Genomic DNA, 25,667 nt, shown 5'->3' on the forward strand with positions numbered 1-25,667 from the left:
TGCAGATGAGGAAAGCAAATTAAAATAACCACCGTTTTACAGAAAAGAGTATCAGTGTGTAATGCAAAATCAAAAAACATAAAAGTGTACACAAGATATGAAGAAAAATAATACCCCTAATTGATTTTGCCCAAAAAATTCTCTAATAGTTTCTAAGAGACAGAATTGGATGTTATTACCATGTCGGAAAGCTACTACTATATTAACATACATTTTATATATTGATGTAAAATGCAGATGTATGTCATATAGTATATGCTTACTTACATTATACTTTTACAATAATTGGCATAATCTATTTTATTTTATTATTTGCTTTGAGCAAAAAATAAGTCCTTCTGCTATAATTAAATAAAATAACTAGACAAAATGAAAATTACAAGGTTCTGTTTCTCAGAAACAGCCAGTTCAGGTAATCTTATTATACTTGTCCCATAATCCCCACCTGTGATCTTGAGCCCTTTAAATGTATCATTAGGAACTAGAATGACAACATAAAGTTTTCTATGAGATATACTCCTCTGTGAAAATATAAAGAATGGCAAAAAAATATGAGGTGCCTGCATTAATTAGAAAAGCACGGGACTCTTGATCTTGGGGTCATGAGTTTAAGCCCCACGTTGGGTGTAAAGATTACTTAAAATAAATAAATAAATAAACTTAAAAAAAATAATGGCAAAAATGAAAATCACCAAGGACTTATCCACTGACACATTAATGAATAATCAGTTCTCATTGATATTATATGGAGACAATTGATTATTTCATATTTATAAGAGAAAATATTTTTGGGTTGTTACTAATGAACTCATTATGTGTCAGATAAAGAAAAATGAATGTGCTATATACAAAGTATTGAAGAGCCAAACTCACTATGAAATGATAAACCATCCTGTCATATTGTCTTTAAAGAGATAATTGTCTCTATCTTTAAAATATCTTTGAAGTACATAGAATTATCAGTGGTTTGACTTCATTTGGCAATTGCTGACAGAGGCTTTGGTATTTGGGTAGAATAAAGAATAAAATATTTTTAAAAATAAAGAGTATGCCAAGTAAAGTGGGAAATGGCAAACTGTTTTAGATCTCAGGATCACATAGAGTAGGTGTGTGGGTAGTTCATCCCTTGAGTTGTCCCCAAGTATTATCCTCAGATTGCTTTCTGGGCATTACGGTTCCTCCATTTAAGACTGAAAATTGCTTTCATCGTGTAACTTGTATTATTTACTTCCTCCACAATTTCTTACCCACCTCCATATGTGTTAAAGTTTTGAATCTCCAGATAGTAATATTGACTAGGACACCATGATTATTATCCCCATTTTTTACACACCAGGAAACTAAGGTTCGAATGCCAAATTGTTTGTCTGAGATCAGATCACAGAGCTTACAAAGGGTGTAACAAGATCTAAAAGAGCAAGAGTCAGGCGTTTGGATTCCAGCCCTAGCTCTTCCCACTATCGGCTTTGGATGAGTCACTAATTCTCTCTGGGCTTTTTTTCAGTTGTCTGTGAAATGAGGTTTTGGACTCTCAGAAATGTTTCTATGGTTTCTTTAAGTCCTAAAATAGTATGAAGTTTCTTAAAGAATATTATGGATAGTGAAGATTTCAGTCATCTGAAAATGGAGTTCCCCCAGATCAGACGGGAAAGAGTGGCATTTAGAACTTGGTAGAGTCCTTTATATTCATGCCACATATTTTCACAAGCTGTCTCCATTTCATGCAATTACATACATTTTAATGAAGATTACTTGATAAAAGTATTATAAATATGTGTTTTAAAATAATTAAAACTCTTCACACTCTTCCAAATTTGCAAACTCCAAAACATTTTTCTTGACAGATGATTAATTATAATTTTGATCAGGAAATATGGTCTCTAATAACTAACTACCCATGCATAATGCTGGGCCTATGTGAACATGAAAATAAGAAAGGTATAGAAGCTTCTCTAGAGTTTTATGTTTAGTTTCATCAACCTATGTCTCTCAATTTGTCTGTGTAGTACATGACAGTTTTTTCCAGGAAGAAAGTTCACAGAGCTAAATATATCAGAAACAAAGCAAGACGATTAATAGAATACTCAGAGAGTAGGGACCATAATCCCTATTTACTGCAGTACTGTTACAACATGGGAAACCGTTCATAACTTCACTCACCTTTTTTCAGAAAGTACGAGAGAATATGGAAAGGTTAAAAAAGGAATAACAACCAAAATGCAAGACTGCATTAGATCTATGGGCTGTTACTCTCATTCAGATCACTCCAATTTAATGAAATATAGAGTGTTTTCATGCAGGGTGACGTGTGTTGAAGTCAAGATTGTATGAAAGAAAGCAACCATAAATAAATATATACGTAAATAATGTAAATATTTATTTATTTTAATATTATGTATGTGTTTTATATGTATATACGATTGCATAGGATTGCGTTGACAGGTAGTGTGAGCCAAACTCCTTATGAAGTGTCTGAGAGGAGGAGCCTCCGCACCAAGGCACCCAGGTGTTTCTCATCCCACGCCTCCCAGGCGGGCTTCCAAGATCCCGCGAGATCAGGCATCCTCCCGGAAATGTTCCTGCAGCTGCAGTGCTTGGGACCGTTGCGGTTTTTTGGCTGTCTCGTAGTTTTCAACACCTAGGAGGAAAACAGTTTCTCTTTCTGGCTTTTATTCTCAATATACTTTAGCTAAATTTGTTTCGCAAATTAAAGAAAAAAAAGAAAAAAGTGAAAAACCACTTTCTTGTTTCTGCTTCTAAGAACACTAGAAATCCAACATAGAAACCAGTGGACGTTGATGACTGGATCTATATAATAATCGGTGAGTTGCCTGACATCTCTGTATGTATTTTCTTTGGATGCAAAATGAAGATAACAACACCTTCTCTGTAAGTAGGGTCATTTTGAAAATTAAAAGTTTTAATATCTGCACCTGGCACATAGTACGCTGTAAATAAATAGCGTAATTCTCATGATGTCATCGTCAGTATCCACAGAAGCAGCAGCATTAATTGCCGTTTATTCCTGAAAATAAGAAATTATCCATTGGATTGTGTAGTCAACTAACTTATCCATTGGCCTGATTAGCACTATTTAATATAATAACCCATTGTCAGCTTTATGTCTAAGAGACAAGAGGATTTAAATGGTTTAATGATTTATACTACTTTGTGAAAAAGGCTCTATAAGAAAGAGGCACTGAAGCAGATGGGCTAAACTCGTTTTCTGCAGAAATCTACCAGGATTGATCCTGGAGAGAGGAAGATTAGTTAATTCACCTGGAAAACTAAGACATACATATGCAGAACAAAGTGGTACAGTTGCCTTCCAAATAAATTTTTGTTTTCCTGCCTAGAAACAGACAATTCTGCATGGCACTAAAGCATACAAATCTCACTGTAAGGAATTGTACGTCCTTGATGAATGTCACCCATCGAGTCTGTTGGGAAACCAGTAACACAGTATGGACAAGGATAAGACAGAAGGGTAAGTGAAAATTATCTTGATCATTGGAAATAGAAAAGATAGTGTAAAAAAGACATTTTCCTAATATTTAAACTTCTTTCCATGGTAAGTTTACCTTCCTATGTAAACTATGTTGCTATAATTTTGGGTATGATTTCCTGTTGGCTTATTTAAAATTTTCTCATTTACTATCATAATTAACAACCATCTGTACTATAGTTTGGGGTTTTTTAAAGGCTTTTTCTACCAGATTTACATTGTAAACCATTATATAGTTTTGTGTATTTCTTCATGCTCTGAAAAGGCAATTATAGTATTAAAAATGCTATATGGAACTTAGAAGTTTAAATTAATGTACAAAGCTATTTACTCAGAGTTTATCTCAATATTTCTTTATAGTTTTCTATATGTATCATCTGTTTCTTTGCATCAATTTATAATAGCTCTTTGAGTACAATGCACAATTGTTGATACTGAATATATTAGTATCAGGGTTCTTCAGAGAAATAAAACCAATAGGGTGTGTGCTGTGTGTATAAAAATCTTTATTTTAGGAAATTGGCTTATATAATTGTGAGGGGCAAATTCAGAATCTATAGGATAGGTTGGCAGACTAAAAATCCATGTAGAATTTCTGTGTTGTAGTGTTGAGTCATAATTCCTTCTCCAGGAAACCTCAAGCCTTCAGCTGATTGGATGAGGCCCACCTCATCATCAAAGGCTATTTCCTTTGCTTGAAGTCAACAGATAATAGATGTTAACAAATCTATAGGATACTTTCACAGCAGTCACACAAGATCCAGAATACTGTTTGACCAAGCAACTGGGAAACACAGCCTAGCCAAATTGACAGATAAAATTTAATCACAAGCATCCTGCTTTTTAGAGTCAAATTGATAACTCTTCTTGAGCATTTTGTCTCTTAGCTTAGACTTAGTTGCTAATAAATGCTCTGAAGTCTCAAAGACGGACAGAACACATGTTTATTCCTTCCTCACATACCCCACCCATGGGTGGGGTTGGCTATGCTTCTGCCCCATGTTGTCTTCCTTTTAGGAGCAAGACTAATAAGGCAACCTCTAGCTGGAACACTGCCAGTCTAATGGCAGACAGAAAAAAAGAGATGATGAACCCTATGCTGGCCTTTAAAGTTTTTATTTATGTCATACATATTCAGAATGCATTAGCCACAGAAAGTCACCTGGCCAAGTCTGCTGTGGGGGTGTGGGAAGGGTTATGAAATCTCTATCCAGGCAGAGGCAGGTGACATGGTCAAGCCTGATAACTGAGACAATGATGTATAATCCTCTCATAGGAGAGAGAAGCAAACAATAATACTATTATAAGGGTAATTTTCAATGTGTTATAAAAATAGTCTTCTCAAATGTTTAAATGGTTTGAACTTTCTATAAAACTATTATCAATGAATATTCACTGTGCAAACAAGGATTTATAGAATTTAATGTTGACTTTAATATATTTATAATAGGACAAGATTTTTTTATGTTCTTTCTTTAAGGTATAAAAGTAGTAGTTTTAAATTGATTCTCCTACTTTTAGTTTATATGCTCTGATTAATTCCATAATTATTAAGTTTGGTAAATATGGGATTATGGAATATAAGCTATTCAAGATAAAGGTGTCAAATTATAATTTATAGTAAATTGAAAGCTACAGGTGTTGCATTCTTTCTAGCTCCCTACACACCCAGTCCTTAGTAATGTGACAGAAATGAGCATGGAGATGTAAAAATAAGGGAAAATATGCATCACTACTGAGAGCTATAGAGAGTTCCCACTTAAATTCTAGAAAATGCTGTATCTAATATGGACAGTTTAGGGAATAACCCAGTGGGTAGTAAACAATACAAAGCCCTCTGGATAAACAGAGATCATGTATCCCAAGGATAATTCCACAATTCTGTAGGTGGTAGAATCACAAATAAAGGTAGGATATGAGAAATGTAAAGAATATTTTACTTGAAACCCTTTTTCTGCTTTGAATTTTGAAGAATTTGAAGGTATCTAGCTGATTGATACAAGGACTGGTCCCAAGTCTTCAAACACAAAGCTTATAGTATTGGATGTGGCAGTGTTATCCTTAAATGACAAGAGAGTCTCTACTGATAGCATGAGAAAAGAAGATAAGAATAATTTGAAGAAGTAATTACTGTCTAGGAAAAAATGTAAGGAAGTTACATTAAGAAGGATGATTAAAGTAAGAACTTCTAACTTAAAACAGCAAAAGGCAAAATTGCAGGGGTGAGAGAGAAGATGTAAAACTTATGACAAGAAATATATATAATATAGACCTCCTGTATTTACTACTAAAGAACATTTTAAATTAATAAAAAAAGATTAGGAAATATTACTGTATGCACACACACACACACACACACACACACACACACACCACAGGAAACACCTCAGGATAGCAATTGCTCTTATAATGGCCCTAAAGGAAGCTGGGATCTGAATCACTACTTGGCTCAGAGTTCAATTGTGGATCTAATAGTGCAATTATGTTTAGACCTAGTTTCTGGTCTCTTAGAAATAAAGCTACTTCCACTCTTACCAGACTTGGTAGTTCATTTCTGGTATCCATCCAGGCAGTAGGAAGAGATATTTGGGCCCTATTCACTGCACTCTTGCTCTGTACTTCAAGATAGGAGTCCACATCTATCCTTGACCTATATGTGGTTCTTGGCTTAAGGCCCTGATCTACATGTGTTTCAAGATCTCAGGCCCAAAGACTGTGTTCCTAACTTATGGTCCTATGTTATGTACCATCTGTCCCCATTTACTAACTTAGATATTCTGTCTCAGATGATGATTTACTCTCTTGATTTCACACACATACACACATACAAAATTATTATGAGTTTAATGTAAGAAGGGAAGATTTTATTCTATTTTATTTTTAAGAAGGGAACATTTTAAAGTGTTCTCAGTCTTCTTGACCCCAAAGTATCCAGTACTTTTTATATACATAGAAATACCTTTATAGAGCAAATGTTTCTCTCTTGTTTTATTCTAATAGGTGAGCCAAATTTGGTCTCTGTGTATTGGACCCTAGCTTATTTATTTCTTTTGTTTAAATGTTTATTTATTTATTTTGAGAGAGAGAGCGCGAGCAGGGGATGGGCAGAGAAAGAGAGAGAATTCCAAGAAGGCTCTGCACCATCAGCATGGAGCCTGAAGCAGGGCTCGAACTCACAAACTGTTTTATCTTGACCTGAGCCAAAACCAAGAGTCAGACGCTTAATCAACTGAGCCACCCAGAAGCCTGCTTGATTATTTCTTTACTGTGTACCAAGACCCAATAGCTCAAATATCCACCAGTGCCAAACTTTTTACCCAACCAGTCATTTAAAATGCAGGTCAAACAGCAGATTTTTCCTTCAGAATTCTTTGGCCCAAACATTCCCTGCCATGCTGCAGAGTGACATCACCTAGACATGTAAATTCCTCTCTGATATCCCTGCCCCTGGGGAAGTTCCCTTGCCTTCCTTCCCTTCTGAGTAGGGACCCCATGCTATAGCCTCTAGACAGACTCATGCTAGATGGGACTTGCTCTCTCACGAAACTTTATCCAAGTGTCTCCTGATAGAGCTTATTCTATTTGTGCCACTGCCTCATGTGGCCATCTTCCTTGATTATCCCTGAATGCTTTGAACCCCTGCGGCTGTGTGTGGGGACTCTAAATGATTCCAATTTGATGTTTTTACTCCTGGATCCAAGCTTCTGTTTTCATTATTAATTCCAGGAGTTCTGGGTTGACTCCATTTGTAAGACCCTTTCTCATTTTATCCAGATAGTCATTTTGTCATGTTTTTCCAGATAGTCATATTTTAAGCATGTTCATATGGTTTTATCCAAAACAAAAAGAAAATGAGAGTAGGTAACCATTGAAAATGTGTTATGAAGAAAAAGCATGAGGAAAGCAATCTAGTTTTATTAATAACCAAATGTGATTTAAATAGCAATCTCTGATAGTAGCTGCATGCAAATCAAATGTATAAAACAAAGTTTATTCTGGTGCAATAACTCCACATAGAGACACAAAATTAAATTTCTCCTTTTCTGTATCCATGCAAAACACAAATCATAAGAATTTACTTGTATAGGAATTTAATTATATGTTCAAATAAATGTGTATCTTAAAAAAAAAAAGACTTTAGGCAGCACCAGATTTCTTTCCCTCCAAACAGCAATGAAATTTTGGGTTATACGGAGCTTACTTACTGATTTCTTATAATAAAAAGACAATCTCAAAGAGCAAATATTTTTGACCCCAAGATATCATATCGAGCATAAAACATTCCATAAATACCATAGTTCATATTATAGGTTTTACAAATACTTACTGCCACAGAACAACACTATCTTACAAAAATTTTATTAAATTGAGATTTCTACATATTAAAGGAGTGATTAGAATTATTTCTCAGTCATTATGAAATTTAAATTTTATACATTATTATCTTTTATATCTTTAGTGGCATATTTTAGCAAACACAAGATAAAACTGAACATTTACCATTCTATAAAACATTAAATAGCATACAGTCTGATAATAGAACTTCTGATTACATAGAAATAATTTGCATAAACTGTAAACTTATCGTTTGGAAAGAGTATCTTAGGGTCTATATCGTAATTATAATTCAGTTTTAAAGCTTGCATCAGGAGATGTTAATTCAAATGCTTTCAGCAGGCAAACAGGTAATATAAATGCATAAGACATTATAGATAGATGACAATCGAGTTACTTGGTCAAAGATAGAGTGCATTTCTGACTTAAAGGCATTAAAATTCTTTATTATTACTTAATAGCATCCTAATTCTCAGATTATCTGATATTATCACTGGCATCAGTTAGCTCTAAAGATTTCCAAAATAATTTCAGATGAATTATTTCAATTGAATTTTACAGTCTTCCAAAGTGCAGTTTATCCCCCATTATCTAATAATAGATGACAAATTTAAGGTCTGGACATGTTGATTAACTTTCTAGAATGCCCTCTGAAATTATTCATAGATTATGTTATAGACCATGTAGATATGGTTCTGAGAGATGCTACTCTGCACTGACCTGGCAGCCATAACCACACCAGCAGCCCTCATGGAAACAACTCTACTATTATTGGACCACTGTCATTTTCTTCTGGTTGTAAGGAAAGCAAACCTAGTCAAAGAAAGGGGGAAAAAAAAAGGTCGGATGAATGGGAAGAAAGTTGTTCTCAAAATTTGTGTTACTGAAGTATATAGTGAGGAAATACTCCTCTGACATCCATGAATACTGACTGTGGAAAAAGGATAGTGATATTAATATAGTTGCATTGTGAATGGAGGTGGGATTCAGAGATCCAGAGTTTGATGATACAGTCTTCTTTCATGGAGACAGAGGTCACAACAAAGCTGACCTTACACTGACTCTGAAAGAACTAAGGAAATGGGAATCTCTTGTGCATAGGATCCAGTACCTGGGAGAGAAGCAACTGAAGAGTCACATGCCTCTGCTTCAACCAACCACCTGGTACTTTTCAAGAAATCATCTGCATCAAATGAACAGGCTATATAAGTTAGAGGAGGCTTTTAATTAGAAATTTTAACAATAAAGGATTTATTAAAAGATGCAGACTTCTTACTTCAAGTCAGCATGCATAGTCCAAAGGCATTCACTATGTATCTTAATAAGTAAGGTATATAACAGAAAAAACACAGTAACACAAACTCATTTATTCAGAAGTAAATTATAAAAATAATTTTAACTATTCTTATGACCACTGATAATCCTAAAACATATGATTCAACAGCAATATTCTATAAAATCATGAACAATAGATTTCCTATCCCTTTGTGTTTTTCATAGGCAATATGTAGATTTTGACTAACAATCTTATAAGCCCCGACAAAGCACAAATTAACATAAACATTAAGAATTGATACAATTACCACAAATCTCTCCGAGCAGACATAGACCAAAAGAAAAATGAAAATTTCTCCAGAGTATGCCTTTTGCATTCACTATTATTAATTTATTTGCTTATATTTTTAAATCTATCAGAAATGTATTCAAGGAAAAGTGAAATCAATAAATATAGCAGATTCAAATGTTTGATCAGCCAGTTGTGTGCATATAATGAATCAAAGGGACTTCATTTTCCATTTCAGTTGTGTGCTAAAAGATATGGTTTTATGATTAATTAATAAAAGATTTATTTTTATGTTTGCAATAAAAGAATTATGTTCAAGAATGTAAAATTTAATTAATATTTCACATAAATTCCATATACATTATATATTCACTTATATTAAATAAAATATATTCATATACTCATATAAAGATATTTTTCACAGAGAAATCACTGTGATCATTCAGAAAAAGGTAGAAGATATTTCTGTATAAAATCACTTTATTAACATAACATCATTTTCAATAACAATGCTAAGAAAAACTACTAACAATATATAAATATTTGAGAAATAAGCATAAGAAATAGTAAAAATGTTAATTTGATTTTCTTAGTTTTTTTTCAGCCAAAGGTAAAAAAATTCATATCTCTAAACAATTCCATAATATAAAACAGTTTAATAAACACAAGAGTTCCATGAATGTGTTTTTCCTTGTAGCTCTAAATTTCATCTAAGTTGGTGAAATAAATGTCCCAAGAAATTTAGCAAGAATATATCAAATAGATAAGAATTTATCATTTTTTAAGTCCAGAAAATATCAGGATTAAAATTATTCGTCTAATGACTTACTTTCTAAATTTTTTTAAAAAATGTTTATTTATTTTTGAGAGAGAGAAGACAGAGCACAAGCCAGGGGAGGAGCAGAGAGAGGGAGACATAGAATCCGAAGCAGGCTCCAGGCTCTGAGCTGTCAGCAGAGAGCCCAGTGCAGGGCTTGAACCCACGAACCGTGAGATCATGACCTGAGCCAAAATCAGACACTTAACTACTTGAGCCACACAGGCACCCCTAATGACCTACTTTTTTTTAAAAAGAAAATTAAAACGTAATATTTACAAAGTAATATTTTCCAGATTGTTCTCCAGAAAACCCAGGGGCTCCAACCAATATAATATAACCATATATGCACAAAAAAAGTGAATTGTGAGCATCATATATATATATAAATCCAAATACACATATACTGGTAGGTTTTTATTATTGATAATGTTGACCATTTCCTCATGTATTTGTATTTTTTCTCTTTTATATATTTATGTCTACATTCTTATTATTGGTTTTTCACAATTGTTAATTCTCTCTTGTTAGTCTTTTTTTCTTAAATAATTTATTGTCAAATTGGTTTCCATATAACACCCAGTGCTCATCCCAACAAGTGCCCTCCTCCTCCATTCCCATCCTCCTCCCTTCCCCCTCTCCCTCACCCCTGTTAGCCCTCAGTTTGTTCTCAGCATTCAAGAGTCTCTCATGGTTTGCCTTCCTCTCCCCAACTAGTTTTCCCCTTCTTCTCCCCCATAGTCCTCTGTTAAGTTTCTCCTAATCCACCTATATGTGCAAACATACGATATCTGTCCTTTTCTACCTGACTTATTTCGCTCAGCATAACACCCTCGAGTTCCATCCATGTTGCTACACATGGCCAGATTTCATTCTTTCTCATTGCCGTGTAGTATTCCATTGTATAGATAAACCACATCTTCTTGATCCATTCGTCCGTTGATGGACACTTAGGCTCCTTCCACGTTTTGGCTATTGTTGAGAGTGCTGCTATGAACATTGGGGTCCATGTGCCCCTATGCATCAGCACTCCTGTATCCCTTGGGTAAATTCCTATTTACCACCTATTGCTGGGTCCTAGGGGAGGTCTATTGTTAATTTTTTAAGGAACCTCCACACTCTTTTCCAGAGGGGCTGCACCAGTTTACATTCCCACCAACAGTGTAGGAGGGTGCCCCTTTCTCCACATCCTCGTCAGCATCTGGAGTCCTCTGATTTGCTCATCTTAGCCACTCTGACCGGTGTGAGGTGGTATCTCAGTGTGGTTTTGATCAGCATTTCCCTGATGAGGAGGGACACTGAGCATCGTTTCATGTGTCTGTTGGCCAACTGGATGTCCTCTTTGGAGAAATGTCTGTTCATGTCTTCTGCCCATTTCTTCTCTGGATTATTTGTTTTTCAGGTGTGGAGCTTGGTAAGTTCCTTATACATTTTGGATACAAGCACTTTATCTGATATGTCATTTGCAACTATCTTTTCCCATTCCATTGGTTGTCTATTAGTTTTCTTGATTGTTTTCTTTGCTGTGCAAAAGCTTTTTATCTTGATGAGTTCCCAATAGTTTATTTTTGCTCTTGATTCTTTTGCTTTTGAGGATGTGTCAGGTAAAAAGTTGCTGCGGTTGAGGTCAAGGAGGTTGTTTCCTGCTTTCTCCTCTAGGGTTTTGATGGTTTTCTGTCTCACGTTCAGGTCCTTTATCCATTTTGAGTTTATCTTTGTGTATGGTGTGAGAAAGTGATCTAGTTTCATTCTTCTGCATGTTGTTGCCCAGTTCTCCCAGCACTATCTGTTGAAGAGGCTGTCTTTTTTCCATTGGATACTCTTTCCTGCTTTGTCAAAGATTAATTGGCCGTACATTTGTGGGTTCAAATCTGAGTTCTCAATTCTGTTCCATTGGTCTATGTGTCTGTTTTTGTGCCAATACCATACTTTCTTTATGATGACAGCTTTGAGTAGAAGCTAAAGTCTGGGATAGTGATGCCTCCCGTTTTGGTTTTCTTCAATATTACTTTGGCTATTCGGGGTCTTTTGTGGTTCCATACAAATTTTAGGATAGTTTTTTCTAGTTTTGAAAAGTATGCTGGTGCAATTTTGATTGGGATTGCATTGAATGTGTAAATTGCTTTGGGTAGTAATGACCTTTTAACAATATTCTTCTGATCCATTAGCATGGAATGTTTTTCCATTTCTTTGTGTCTTCTTCAATTTCCTTCATAAGTTTTCTATAGTTTTCATCATACAGATGTCTATATCTTTAGTTAGGATTATTCCTAGGTATTTTATGTATTTTTGTGTAATTGTGAATGGAATCAGTTTCTTGATTTCTCTTTCTGTTGCTGCATTATTAGTGTATAAAAATGCAACCGATCTCTGTGCATTGATTTTGTACCCTGCAAATTTGCTGAATTCGTGGATCAGTTCTAGTAGGCTTCTGGTGAGTCTGTTGGGTTATCTATATAGAGTATCATGTTTCTGTGAAAAGTGAAAGTTTCACTTCTTCTTTGCCAATTCTGATGCCTTTTATTTCATTTTGTTGTCAGATGGCTGATGCTAGGACTTTCAGCACTATGTTAAACAACAGTGGTGAGAGTGGACATCCCTGTCGTGTTCCTGATCTCAGGGGGAAAGCTCTCAGTTTTTCCCCATTGAGGATGATGTTAGCTGAGGGCTTCTCATAGATGGCTTTTATGATGTTTAAGTAGGTTCCTTCTATCCCGACTTTCTCAAGGGTCTTTATTAAGAAGGGATGCCGTATCTTGTCAAATGCTTTTTCTGAATCTATCAACAGGATCATATGGTTTTTATCTTTTCTTTTGTTAATGTGATGTATCACATTGATTGATTTGTGAATATTGAACCAGCCTTGTAACCCAGGAATGAATCCCACTTGATCATGATGAGTAATTCTTTTTTTGTGCTGTTGAATTCGATTTGCAAGCATCTTGTTGAGGATTTTTGCATCTGTATTCATCAAGGATATTGGCCTTTTTGCATTCATATTCATCAAGGATATTGGCCTGTAGTTCTCTTTTTTTGCTGGGTCTCTGTCTGGCTTGGGAATCAAAGTGATGCTGACTTCATAGAATGAGACCGGATGTTTTCCTTCAATTTCTATTTTTTGGATTAGCTTCAGAAGAATTGGTATTAATTCTGTTTTAAATATCTGGTAGAATTCCCCAGGGAAGCCATCTGGCCCTTATTTGTTGGGAGATTTTTGATAACTAATTCGATTTCTTAAGTAGTTCTGGGTCTGTTTAGATTTTCTATCTCTTTCTATATGAATTTTGGTAGTGAATGTGTGTTTAAGAATTTGCCCATTTCTTCTAAGTTGTCCAGTTTGTTGGCATATAATTCATCATAGTATTCCCTGATAATTGCTTGTATTTCTGATGGGTTGGTTATAATAAGTCCATTTTCATTAATGATTTTGTGTATTTGGTTGCTCTCTCTTCTCTTTTTGAGAAGTCTGACTAGAGGTTTGTTAGTTTTGTTTATTTTCTCAAAAAACCAACTCTTGGTTTCATTGATCTGTTCAACTGTGTTTTTTCTTTATTCTATATTGTTTATTTCTGCTCTGATTTTTTAAATTTCTCTTCTTCTACTGGGTTTGGGGTGCTTTTGTTGCTCTCCTTCTAGTTCCTTTAGGTGCGCTGTTAGATTTTGTGCTTGGCACTTTTTCTAATTTCTTGAAATAGGCCTGGAGTGCAGTGTACTTTCCTTTTATGACTGCCTTTTCCACATACCGTAGAGTTTGAATTGTTGTATTTTCATTTTCATTTGTTTCCATATATGGTTTTTTGATTTTTAAAAAATGTTTTATTTATTTCTGAGAGAGAGAGAAAGAAACAGTGTGAGCAGGGGAGGGTAAGAGAGAGAGGGAGATACAGAATCTGAAGCAGGCTTCATGCTCTGAACTCACTGTCAGCACAGAGCTGGATGCGGGACTTGAACCCACAAACCATGTGATCATGACCTGAGCCAAGGTCAGACACTTAACCGACTGAGCCACCTAGGAACCTCTGTTACCATATGTTTTTAAATTTCTTCTCTAATTGCCTGATTGGCCCATTGATTCTTCAGTAGGGTGTTCTTTAACCCTACTTCCAGACTTCTTCCTGTTTTTGATTTCAATTTTCATAGCATTGTGATCTGAAAGTGTGCATGCTATGATCTCAATTCTTTTATATATATTGAGGGCTGCTTTATGTCCCAATATGTGATCTATCTTGGAGAATGTGCCATGCGCACTTGAGAAGAAAGTGAATTCCATGACCTCAGGCTGTAGAGTTCTAAATATATCTGTCAGATCCATCTGGTCCAATGTGTCATTCAAGTCCATTGTTTCTTTAGTGATTTTCTGTCTGGTTGATCTATCCATTGCTGTGAGTGGAGTATTAAAGTCCCCTGCTATTAGCACATTCTTATCCATAAGATTGTTTCTGTTTGTGATTAATTGTTTTATGTATTTAGATGCTCCTATATTCAGTGCGTAGACATTTATAATTGTTATCTCTTCCTGATGGATAGACCCTGTAATTATTATATAATGCCCTTCTTCATCCCTTGTTACTGCCTTTACTTTAAGGTCCAGTTTGTCTGATATAAGTATAGCTACTCCAGCTTTCTTTTGACTTTCAGTAGCATGATAGCTATTTCTCCACCCCCTTACTTTCAATCTGAAGGTGTCCTCCAGTCTAAAGTAAGTTGCTTGTAGATAGCAAATAGATGGATTTTGTATTTTTATCCATTTTGCTACCCTATGTCTTTTTATTGGAACATTTAGTCCATTTACATTGAGTGTTATTACTGAAAAATATGGGTTTAGAGTCCTTGTGTTCTATGGAGGATTCATGCTTGTGATGGTGTCTCTGATACCTTGCATTCCTTGCAATATTCCCCTCATAGAGTCCCCCTCAGGATTTCTTTTAGGGCTGGTTTAGTGTGATGAATTCTTTCAATTTTTGTTTATTTGGGAAAGCTTTTATCCTTCTATTCTGAGTGAGAGGCTTGCTGGATACAAGATTCTTGGCTGCATATTTTCTGGTCGTCACATTGAAGATTTTCTGCCATTCCTTTCTGGCCTGCCAAGTTTCAGTAGATAGGTCTGTAACCACTCTGATAGGTTTCCCTTTGTATGTTAGGGCCCTTTTATCCCTAACTGCTTTCAGAATTCTCTCTTTGTCCTTATATTTTGCCAGTCTCACTATGATATGTTGCACAGGAGATCGATTCAAGTTACGTCTGACAGGAGTTCTCTGCGCCTCTTGGATTTCAATGTCTGTTTCCTTCCCCAGATGGGGAAGTTCTCTGCTATAATTTGTTCAAGGACTCCTTCAGTGCCTTTCCCTCTCTCTGTTCCTCTTCTGAAATTCCTATGATATGGATATTGTTCTGTTTGTTTGTATCACTGAGCTCTCGAACTCTCCTTTCGTGTTACTGGATCAGTTCATCTCTCTTTTTCTTGGCTTCCTCTTTTTCTATAATTTGTGTCTTCTAATTGACCCATTCTCCTCTCTGCCTCTTCAATCCATGCATTGGACACCTCCATTTTATTATGCATCTCATTTATAGCATTTTTTAATTCATCACAACTATTTTTAAGCTCCATAGTCTTTGTAACAATAGTTTCTCTGATGTCTTCCATGCTTTTTTCAAGCCCAGCAATTAATTTTATGACTATTGTTCTAAATTCTTGTTCAATTATGTTGCTTATATCTGTTTTAAGCAGTTCTTTGGCTATCATTTCTTCCTGGAATTTCTTTAGAGGAGAGTTCTTCCATTTCATCATTTTGGTTAGCTTTCTGTCTCTTGTTAGTTTTAAAAGCTTGTTATGCACTCTGCACCTGTCAGTACTGCTGTATTAAAGAAGGCTCTTTGACTGTCCAGGGCTTGTCTAGTCAGGAAGTGTTCTTTGAATGGTGTCTCTTGGTCTCTCCTGTTGAGACTTTGGTTATTTTATTTACCTACTCATAGTGGTATTTGGGACTCTCCACCATGTGTACTTTGGCTTGTTTCTTGAGGTAGCCCTGGAAAAGAAAACAGACAGACAAACACACAGGTAACAAAGGCACACAGATGAATAGAAAAATCCAACAAACATGCAAACCGAAAGGGAAAAAGAAAAAGAAAAAAAAAAGAGGAAAGACAAATAAANAGTCAGGAAGTGTTCTTTGAATGGTGTCTCTTGGTCTCTCCTGTTGAGACTTTGGTTATTTTATTTACCTACTCATAGTGGTATTTGGGACTCTCCACCATGTGTACTTTGGCTTGTTTCTTGAGGTAGCCCTGGAAAAGAAAACAGACAGACAAACACACAGGTAACAAAGGCACACAGATGAATAGAAAAATCCAACAAACATGCAAACCGAAAGGGAAAAAGAAAAAGAAAAAAAAAAGAGGAAAGACAAATAAAAAAAAATAAAAAACACAAAAGAAGAAAAGAAAAAAGAAAAAAACCCAAAGACAAAGGACAGTCTAAAAGCCTAAGTCTACAAATAAAGATCGGGTGTATGCAGTGCTGATGGAAGAGCATATACAAAGAGAGAAATGACAGGGCAGGGAGGAAGCAAAACTGGAAGAGAAATGACCAGGCAGAGAGACCAAGAAGCTTACTTCAGAGAGAGAAAGAGGAGACTATGGTAAGAGGTGAGGAGAAAGAAACAAAGATAATGTTACTCAGAGAAACTATATAGTCTGATTACTCCAGAGAGAGAGAGAGAAAGGTAATGGTGGAGGTGTGGAATCTACATCTAGAGAATGAATTAAATGTTACTGTTTAAGCAAACCAGTGACCAGAATGCCCAGTCCAGCAGATGGGAGAGATACGAAATAGACAAGGGAAAATATATCTGAATAGAAAGAATTGATCTAGAATTAATCATGGTAGTGCATCCATGGTTTTTTCCAGTAAAAAAGGAAAAAAAGGGGCACCTGGGTGGCTTAGTCAGTTAGGCGTCCGACTTTCGCTTAGGTCATGATCTCACGGTTCGTGGGTTCGAGCCCTGCGTTGGGCTCTGTGCTGACTGCCAGCTCAGAGCCTGGAGCCTGTTTCAGTCTGTGAGTCCCTCTCTCTCTGACCCTCCCCTGCTCACGCTGTGTCTCTATCTCTCCTAGAAATAAATAAAACATTTAAAAAAAAAAAAAGGAAAAAATAGCTCTCTAGTGGGGATGGGTGTGGTTTGGTGTAGGCGGGTCTTAGCCTCCACTGCATCCTGCATGCTGCTCCCTGAGGCCCCGCCTTGGTGGTTGTGGGGAGAAAAATGGTGGCGCCCCAGTGCCCTCTCAAACCAAACTTTGCAACTCACTCTTTTGGGTTTAATCTCCCTGTGCTATGGAGGTAGCTGAGGTGGGCCGTGCTCTATGTCCCAAGCCACGTCTCATTTCCAGATCTTAGTCTGTGCACCCCATTGATACTGACTGAAATATAAACCCACAGGCCAAGTCCCCTTAGGCAGTTTCAAGCCTCTCACCAGAAGAGCAGCGAGAGTGGCTTCAGGTGGGCCGCTTCCCCTCCAGGTCAAGCTGGTGAGCAGAGGAGCAGTTTTTACCGGCGATGCCTGAGACCAGTGCATCCTGCTCAAGGTCTCTTGTGTGTCTTGAATGAACTACCAGTTATCTCTTTCACTGCCCCACACCAAAAACCTTGTGAATAAATCTATATATGAAGTTTAGCTTTTACATTTTATTCTGATTGTTTATTATTTTGTGATTTTGGCCAGTTGCTTTCTTCTTTCAGGCTAAGGCTAGCTTTGAATTTTAAAAATTGGGAGACTTTCCAAAATATAACTTCGTTCTAGTGTTTGTTATTTTTATTACAGCATTAAATAATAGTCATAAAACAAAAATCAAAGAGCACTAAAGTATATAAAATTAAAAACTCACAGTTCTGCCCTAACCCCAAATTCCAAGTGTGAATGTTTTAATGTTATGTGTATCTATCCAAAACTTCCCCCCACCATAATGTTTTTGGGATAAATGTTTAAAACTGTGTGTGTAATAAGCATAGCATGCCTATTTACATACATATTGTTTTTATACTAAAATATATACACCGAACAGCTTTTTTTCATGTTTAGTGCATACTTATCTATCTTGTTGTTTTTAATGGCACTATTGCACCTTTATGCAATTATTAGACCTGAAGTAGTATTCCATGGAAAGTTTTCCACAGTATAGAATTCCATTAGATGAAAAGAATCCTTTTGAAAGTGTTGGAAAAGAATCAATGTGATGAGGTCCCCAAGGAGGTAAAAAAATAAATGGAATACAGAGTACAATTTAAAGAATACAGAGCAGGAAATATGAAGGAAGGAATTATGTATGGATTTGCATACAGGTACTTTTATAGATGTGATGGCAGAACATTTTGTCAGTTTCTGTCTAATGTCTTCTCTTTAGTATCTAAAGTAGAAGATATATTTTGCTATGGATAGTGGGAAGAGTTGGTGTAGTGGTTTTGGATTTGTTAGTGTCAGGTTAACTAAGCTGGAATTACCTTTCCATAGTTTCTTTACTAAGGTCAGCTTCAAGAGAAATTTGTGTGATATTTGAAAAACAAAAGGTAAATAGCTGCTATTGTGCCCTGAAGGTTGGTGTCATCAGACCTGAGGGTTCTGTTGCAGAGTTGGTCAGTGGCCAGCCTGCAACTCCTTGATCTCCTACTGGATTTCATATCTCTTCTTCAGTTTTTCCAAGATCTAGAAGTGCATGTGCAATTCTGTGCTGAAGGTTATCATTTCCTGTTGGAAATGATGTGAGACAAACATGCATTCCAGGTTTTGCTCAGGACTTAAGTTTCTCCTTGCCATCTGTCTATTTCATCCTGCCCAGCTTTACTGTAATTTACTGACCTAGAGTACAGTGACTTCAGGTTCTTACCAGACTGAGAAGCAAACCTTCCAGAGATTTCCATCCCAGGTCCAACAATTGAATCACATAAAAGTATTATCACTATTATTAAGTCCCTTAGTGTATATTGCTTATTGTGGCTCTGATTCTTGAATCAAATTATATATAGTTGGTATGCTTTGATATTTTAGGAGTGCTTTTCTTTTAACTCTTTGTAGTAGCTGAGAGAAAGCTAATTCAAAGTAGTTTAAAGAAGAAAAAAGATATTCATGGCTAACTTAACTGAGAATTACAAAGTTGATACGACTTTGGTAACATCTCGCTCAAGGGGCATACAAAAGATGTTGTTGGATGTTTACTGAGATTTATTTCATGGCCTACCATGTCATCTATCCTGGAGAATGTTTCTTGTGCACTTGAGAAGAATGTATATCCTGCTGCTTTTGGGTGGAATATTGGGTATATATCCATTTAATACATTTGGTCTAATGTTCCATTTAAGGTTAATGCTACAGAGATCATTTACAACCCTAAATCTGAGAATCTTTTTGTATTAATAGATTTTTTAATTTATGTTTATGAAATATTGGGTCTTATATCTGTCATATCATTTTAAGTTTTCTTCTTCAAATAAGTTAGAAACAAAATAATTATAAATAAACTAGAATATATCATCAAATGTTTTGTGATTTTCAATACTGTGATTATTGTGTCCAACGTTCTCTCTCTTTTTTTTTTTAATTTAAGTAGGATAATTGGATGCTATACCAATATATTATGCCATAGCATATTGGAGGATATAACTGTTACCTTCACATGTGTGACTATGTGACTAGTTGAGAATTCTTGTAGCACAATTTTTCTCCTCAAAATTGGTACAAATTATTAAACTGTATTTTGATTTCTAATATTGAAGGGGCTACATCTAAAACTTTTCTGAATTTTATATGACATTTGACTTTTTTTAAAAACTCTGATGTTCATATGATTCTTTGTCTTTAAAGTTCAATACTTTTTTCCAAAATAAATATGCACTTGATTACTTTTCATTATGTGTATCTGTCATAAATAATTTTGTGTGTAGACATTCATCTTCTTTTTGTAATTGTTTTCCTCCAATTTTTAATTATTTTTCAAATATATTTGTGTTTTCTTTAATCGTACTAGTTATTAATATGAGTTATATATAAATTATTTTTTTCTGGTCATTTTCATCTCTGTTCCTTTTCTCTATATTCTAGAATATTTTCTTTTAGCTATGCTCCGTATCAGTTATTATGTTTTGAACAGTTTCAACTTTATATTATACTGCTTCTAATTTAGTTTTAGGTTTTATATTGATAGTCTCTTCTCTTTTAAATTTATTCCTCAGACATGCCAGAAACTTTTTCATCTGAATCTATTTTATTATTAGCATATTTTATCTCTTATTTTACAGAACTCTATGTTTTAATTTCCTGAATTACACAAGTTTATGCTGCCTCAAATGTTATGGTGTTAGTCTATTTCCTGAAGTAAATTATTCAACGTATGCTTTCGAAGCCGCCTTTTGCATGTTTGTCAAGACAATATGTGGGTTATTAATTTGTGGCAGATCAATAATGAGTCAATAAATGAGATGTTTTATATTTTTTTTAGCAACCATTACCCAACATATTAATGATAAGAAAAGACCCCAGATTCTAATCACTGAGTTTGAAAGAACTACTGAGGGGAAGCCAGAATAAAAACAAATAAAATATCTTAAAAATGGATTTTTCTCTCCAGCTTAAAATAAAATGGGTCTGTAAGCAGAAAAGGAAAGTAGGAGTAGGGTAAGAAAGAGAAGTGAGAGTTAATAGTGAATGTGAAATTTTCTGTGGTGAGGAAGTAGACTGTTGGAGCTGGGAAGGGTGTCCAAAATTCAATCCTTAAATTTCTTGCTGCCAGTGACAGAGGAGGGGAGATGAGAAAGTAGAGAGAACCTGAATGGAACTAGGTGGGGGACTGGATTCACATATAGTCCATTCCAGATAATATTTGGACTCTAGAACTATGACATGGACTCAACTCTATGACTATGAAATGTTATACAATCTAGATTTATTTCATTTAAATTGATTCAGGTATTTTGTATAACTTTATGTGTTTGTTTTAATGGTGATTCATGTTTAAGTGAGAACACACCTAAACAATACTAGTGTCTCCCTATTTCCCCTTAAATAGTATAGGTGAATCTTTTAACCCGTCCCTGTGATTTATGTCCGACAGTTTATATAAGGCATAGGTTTTATATTCTATGTTCAGCTATGCAGCAATCTGAGGAAAGTTGGTTAGTTTCAACTAAAATTTTTTTTGTTTAGTTATTCTTAGTTTGTTTTGTTCTTTAATTATGACTATTTTTATTTGGGATGGTTGGGGGTATTGGTAAACTTTGCCTAGTAGGTGAGGATTCTGCTCTTTCTGGATTGCCCATTTGCATTAAAATTGCCAAGTAATTAGGTTAATAAATAACTGAATTAAATGATTCTGTATTTGTTGTCACCTTTCCCACTTTAGCTGTCTTTGCTGGTCCTTGGCTTTACAACAATGGCTCCTTGTAGGCTGTTTTCCATCCTTTTCATGGCCCAACCTCATCTCCTTTATCTATCAGTTATATTAGAATAATCTCGCATCATAATTAGAAATCTAGGTCAAAGAAAGAAATAACCACACATTTTATTACATAGCCCTGTCACTAGGCCCTTCATTTCTCCAAATTAGTGTATATTTTAAGGGTTTTCTGAAAGGTCTTCCCATAATTTGATGCAATATTGCACTACTCCCTAAAAAGGGGAATTGTGCATTTTGTCCTGGTGACTTCCTTTGATTTGCTCAGTCTGAATTATCTGGAGCATGTGTTTGGCACCATCCCATGATTTCAGCCATGGTGAAGTATTCTGTTTTGTTTTGTTTGTTTCACATTTCTTTCTGGTTGTTTAGATCAGTTTCTTCTCTGTCATCCATTATACCATAATCTTTCTCAGAATTCCCTCCTGCATGCTTTTTCATTGTTGAAATATTTATATAGCCTACCAAGACATCTCTGGGAAAACAAGCAGGTCTAGAGGAAAGAGATTGGCAAGCTGCCTTAGCAACAGCATCTGACACTAGCAACCAGCTGAGGCTTACAATGCTCTGGTAGAGAACACATCAATGCAAACTTCACAAACCTGAGAGCACAGCGGTTCCCTCAGCCTGGGCCTATCACAGTTTGTCTAAATTTCCATGTTCCTTTAATAACCTGATGACTATAAGCCAGAATGTGCTGTTTGATCTGAAAGAGTTGTACTTATCATATCACCACATAGAAAAACTACAGGGGCAAGAGAGAGAGCTCCACTGAGGAAAAAATAAGCTTGGGAAAGTTCACTCAACCTTGGGTGAAGTAATTGCATAGCTGCAGGAGTAACCCAGAGCAATAAACTGAGTTCCTAGTCATTTACCATCCTGCTATAGTCACCTTTGCAGTGATCTATGATAATAAATCAGCAGATCCAGCTAAGGCAGCCACTCCCAGGGTAAGACAAGATTAATATCAGAGCTTCACAAACAAGTGTACACATTCACAGGATGGAGACAATTCTCCTTCCACACTTGAAAATAATGGACATGTAAGAAGACAGCTATACAAGTCTTGGAGTACAGCAAGTAGCTGACATTACTAAATATAATACTTTTTGTAAGAGAGAAAAGCATATTCATATTCTTCCTTGTCACCTTTCTGAGGGAATATGGATATCTTTTTAGCCCTGGGAAAAGTGATAAAAAGCTCCAAAGTGAAACTTTTAAACTGAAGTTTAAATAGTTTATACTTCTAATTTGATTTTATCTTTTGCTAAAAATCATATCTTATGCAGCTCTAAATAAAAATCTTGTGTGTATATATGCAGACTATCGAATGCTTTTTACCAATGAAATTAGCTATTGCGTTAGAATTTACCACATAGGGAAATAGAGTACAAAATGATCTTCGATTTCCTAAGCAAACTATAACATTAAATTATGATTGTTGAACCACTTGAGTGTATTCAGTCAAATGTAGCATTTAATTTTTTAATTTTTATGCATTAAACTGAAAAATATCTATTGAGTAGATATTCAAGAACTCTCTGAGAAGTTTGGGGTAGAGAGTTGAAAAACTTGTCACAGTAGATAGAGGTAACTGCCATAAGTGAATAATTATAAGAGAATGGAATGGCCAACTACCAAGGCTTTTAAGAGAGCTCTTGTAGAGATGACATATGGGTTGGGTATAGAAGGATAATTTGTAGTTCATGGGCAGAAGATCATTTCAGGATTTCAGATAGAAAGAATAAAATGACCAAAGGAATAGATATATAAAAAGCTATGATAAGCTCAGAGAATAGCAAATTCTTCAATGATACTAACATGTAGAGTACATGAGAAGTGCTATGAAATTAAAATGAGTAGGGATCTTATGCTTATAATGAAGGACTCTGTGCATTATGGTAAGAAATGTTAATTTTGTCTAGCAGGCAAATGGCAGATTTTGAGTATTTTTAACCTAGAAAGTGGCATGTGCATATATGCCTTATAGTAATATGGACAATGGAAGATGGTGAGACTAAATTTAAGGAGAAAAAATAATTCTACTTTTTTTTAATTAAAAAAAAATTTTTTTTGGTTTTATTTATTTTTGAGACAGAGAGAGACAGAGCACAAGTGGGGAGGGGCAGAGAGAGAGGGAGACACAGAATCTGAAACAGGCTTCAGGCTCTGAGCTGTCAGCACAGAGCCCGATGCAGGGCTCGAACCTACAAACCGTGTGATCATGACCTGAGCCAAAGTCGGACGCTCAACCGACTGAGCCACCCAGGCGCCCCAAAGTAATTCTACTTTTAATCTCTAAGCACTCTATTAAAATACTTTTTATCAGTAAAGTCATATTTGTTTAAATGTTTTTGTTTAGTTTTACAAATCCAAAAAATACTTTACTTTTCTACTTAGTTAAATAATATTCATAATGAGTTATTCATCTGAAACATACATGTCAATAGTGAACATTTCAATATGTTTCACTGTTTTAAATTGATATCCCTGATTATTGATTCCTTTTTATATTAGAATGCTTTCTAATCTCATGATTAGATTAATTGTTTCATGATTGTTTTATTAATTGTCTGGGAAAGGACTCATTTGTCTTGTAGAATCAAAATACAGAGAGTTAGGGTGCCTGGGTGGCTCATTCAGTTAAGCTTCCAACTTCGGCTCAGGTCATGATCTTACAGCTGTGAGTTCCAGCCCCGCATCTGGGCTCTGTGCTGACAGCTCAGAGCCTGAGGCCTTCTTCTGATTATGTGTCTCCCTCTCCCTCTCTCTCTCCTCCTCCCCAACTTGTGCTCTCTCTCTGCCTCTCTCTCTCAAATAAAAAATAAACACTAAATTTAAAAAAACTACATAAGAGTTTTCTGCTTTTGAAGTGATTGAAACTTGAAAGCCTACCGCTGATTCCAAAGACAAGGATAATCGTCTCATCAGGTGGACTCCCTGTAAACAAGCCCCTTAGAAATAGTTCATTTTCGTAGGTTTGCTACTGCCTCTGTAAATAATTTTCCACTAATTCTATTTGATTTTCACATTTAATCAAAATAACTTTTTAAACTTCAAGAAGTAACAAAGCAAGCAAGTAACACAAAGCAAAAAATAACAGTCTTGTCCTACACACCTTGAATCCACGCCCCGTGATAAGCAATGTCAACAGTTGATATTAGCCAGTGTTGATATATTTCCCAACTTTCTTAGGAATACTAGCTAACGTGTCAAAGTTGAACACAATAGATGGAAACTACCTTCCAAAGAAAGAAAAAGAAAGAAAAGCTGCAAAGCAAATCTCACCTTAATCTTCCATATTATACAAATAAGCAGCAAGAGTTTAAAGGAAAGCATTCTTCTGAGCAATGAGTGGCCTTTCGTGGGCATGCTGTAGCCTTTCCCCTCACTTCTCCTTGTAAGAAGACAGAGAGCTGCTTTCCTACTCTTCAGGCCAAGTGTAGGGGGCTCTTAGAGGATTGGAGTGCTGCAAGAAGGGGAGCTGATCCAAATCCCCACTGGATGCAGTTTCTGATAAACTGCAGAAACATTTAAGCACTCATTGCTATAGCAGAGGGGGCTCAGTGAAGGCCCTTGGGTGAGCAAAACATGCATCTCCTGGAATTTGGAAGCATCCAGTCCCTGAAGTTCAAGAACTTGCCTCTGTCCCTTCTGGGAATTCTTCAGGCAAAGCCTGGCTAGAGCAGTTACATAAAGGCAGACAGGACAAGGGAGAAGTGAAGGTCTTGGTGGACGCATCTGGAAGTAGAACTCCCAACATTTGGAAGTTTATATGGACCAAGTGCCCCCTGAGGAAAGTAGCCTGACTTGAGCTATACTTACAGTTTTAGAGTAAAATAAAGTGGAGACCTGGCCTGAAAATTTCCCAAGCAGATAAAACCATTAAATCCATGTAAGCAAAATTAAATCTAGCTTTTTTCGTGATCATAAGCAAAACTTAACTTTAGTTATTTCTTATAAATGCCTCTGATAATTATAAAAGAAACTTGAGTCATTTTCCTGAAGTG

General features: G+C 35.6%; 1 long non-coding RNA gene across 1 annotated transcript in view; it reads left to right on the forward strand.

Moving 5' to 3' along the window:
* The first annotated feature begins 2,605 nt into the window (after positions 1 to 2,605).
* LOC144221754 (uncharacterized) overlaps positions 2,606 to 25,667 on the forward strand; it is a 77,837-nt gene continuing 54,775 nt past the window's right edge. Inside the window, exons 1-2 of the long non-coding RNA XR_013332171.1 lie at positions 2,606 to 2,822; positions 3,357 to 3,487. This is a non-coding gene — a long non-coding RNA (uncharacterized LOC144221754). The remainder of the gene's footprint in view (positions 2,823 to 3,356; positions 3,488 to 25,667) is intronic.

This window comes from Crocuta crocuta, unplaced genomic scaffold, assembly GCF_008692635.1.
Source record: "Crocuta crocuta isolate KB4526 unplaced genomic scaffold, BGI_CrCroc_1.0 scaffold211, whole genome shotgun sequence".
Classification (NCBI taxonomy): Eukaryota; Metazoa; Chordata; class Mammalia; order Carnivora; family Hyaenidae; genus Crocuta; species Crocuta crocuta.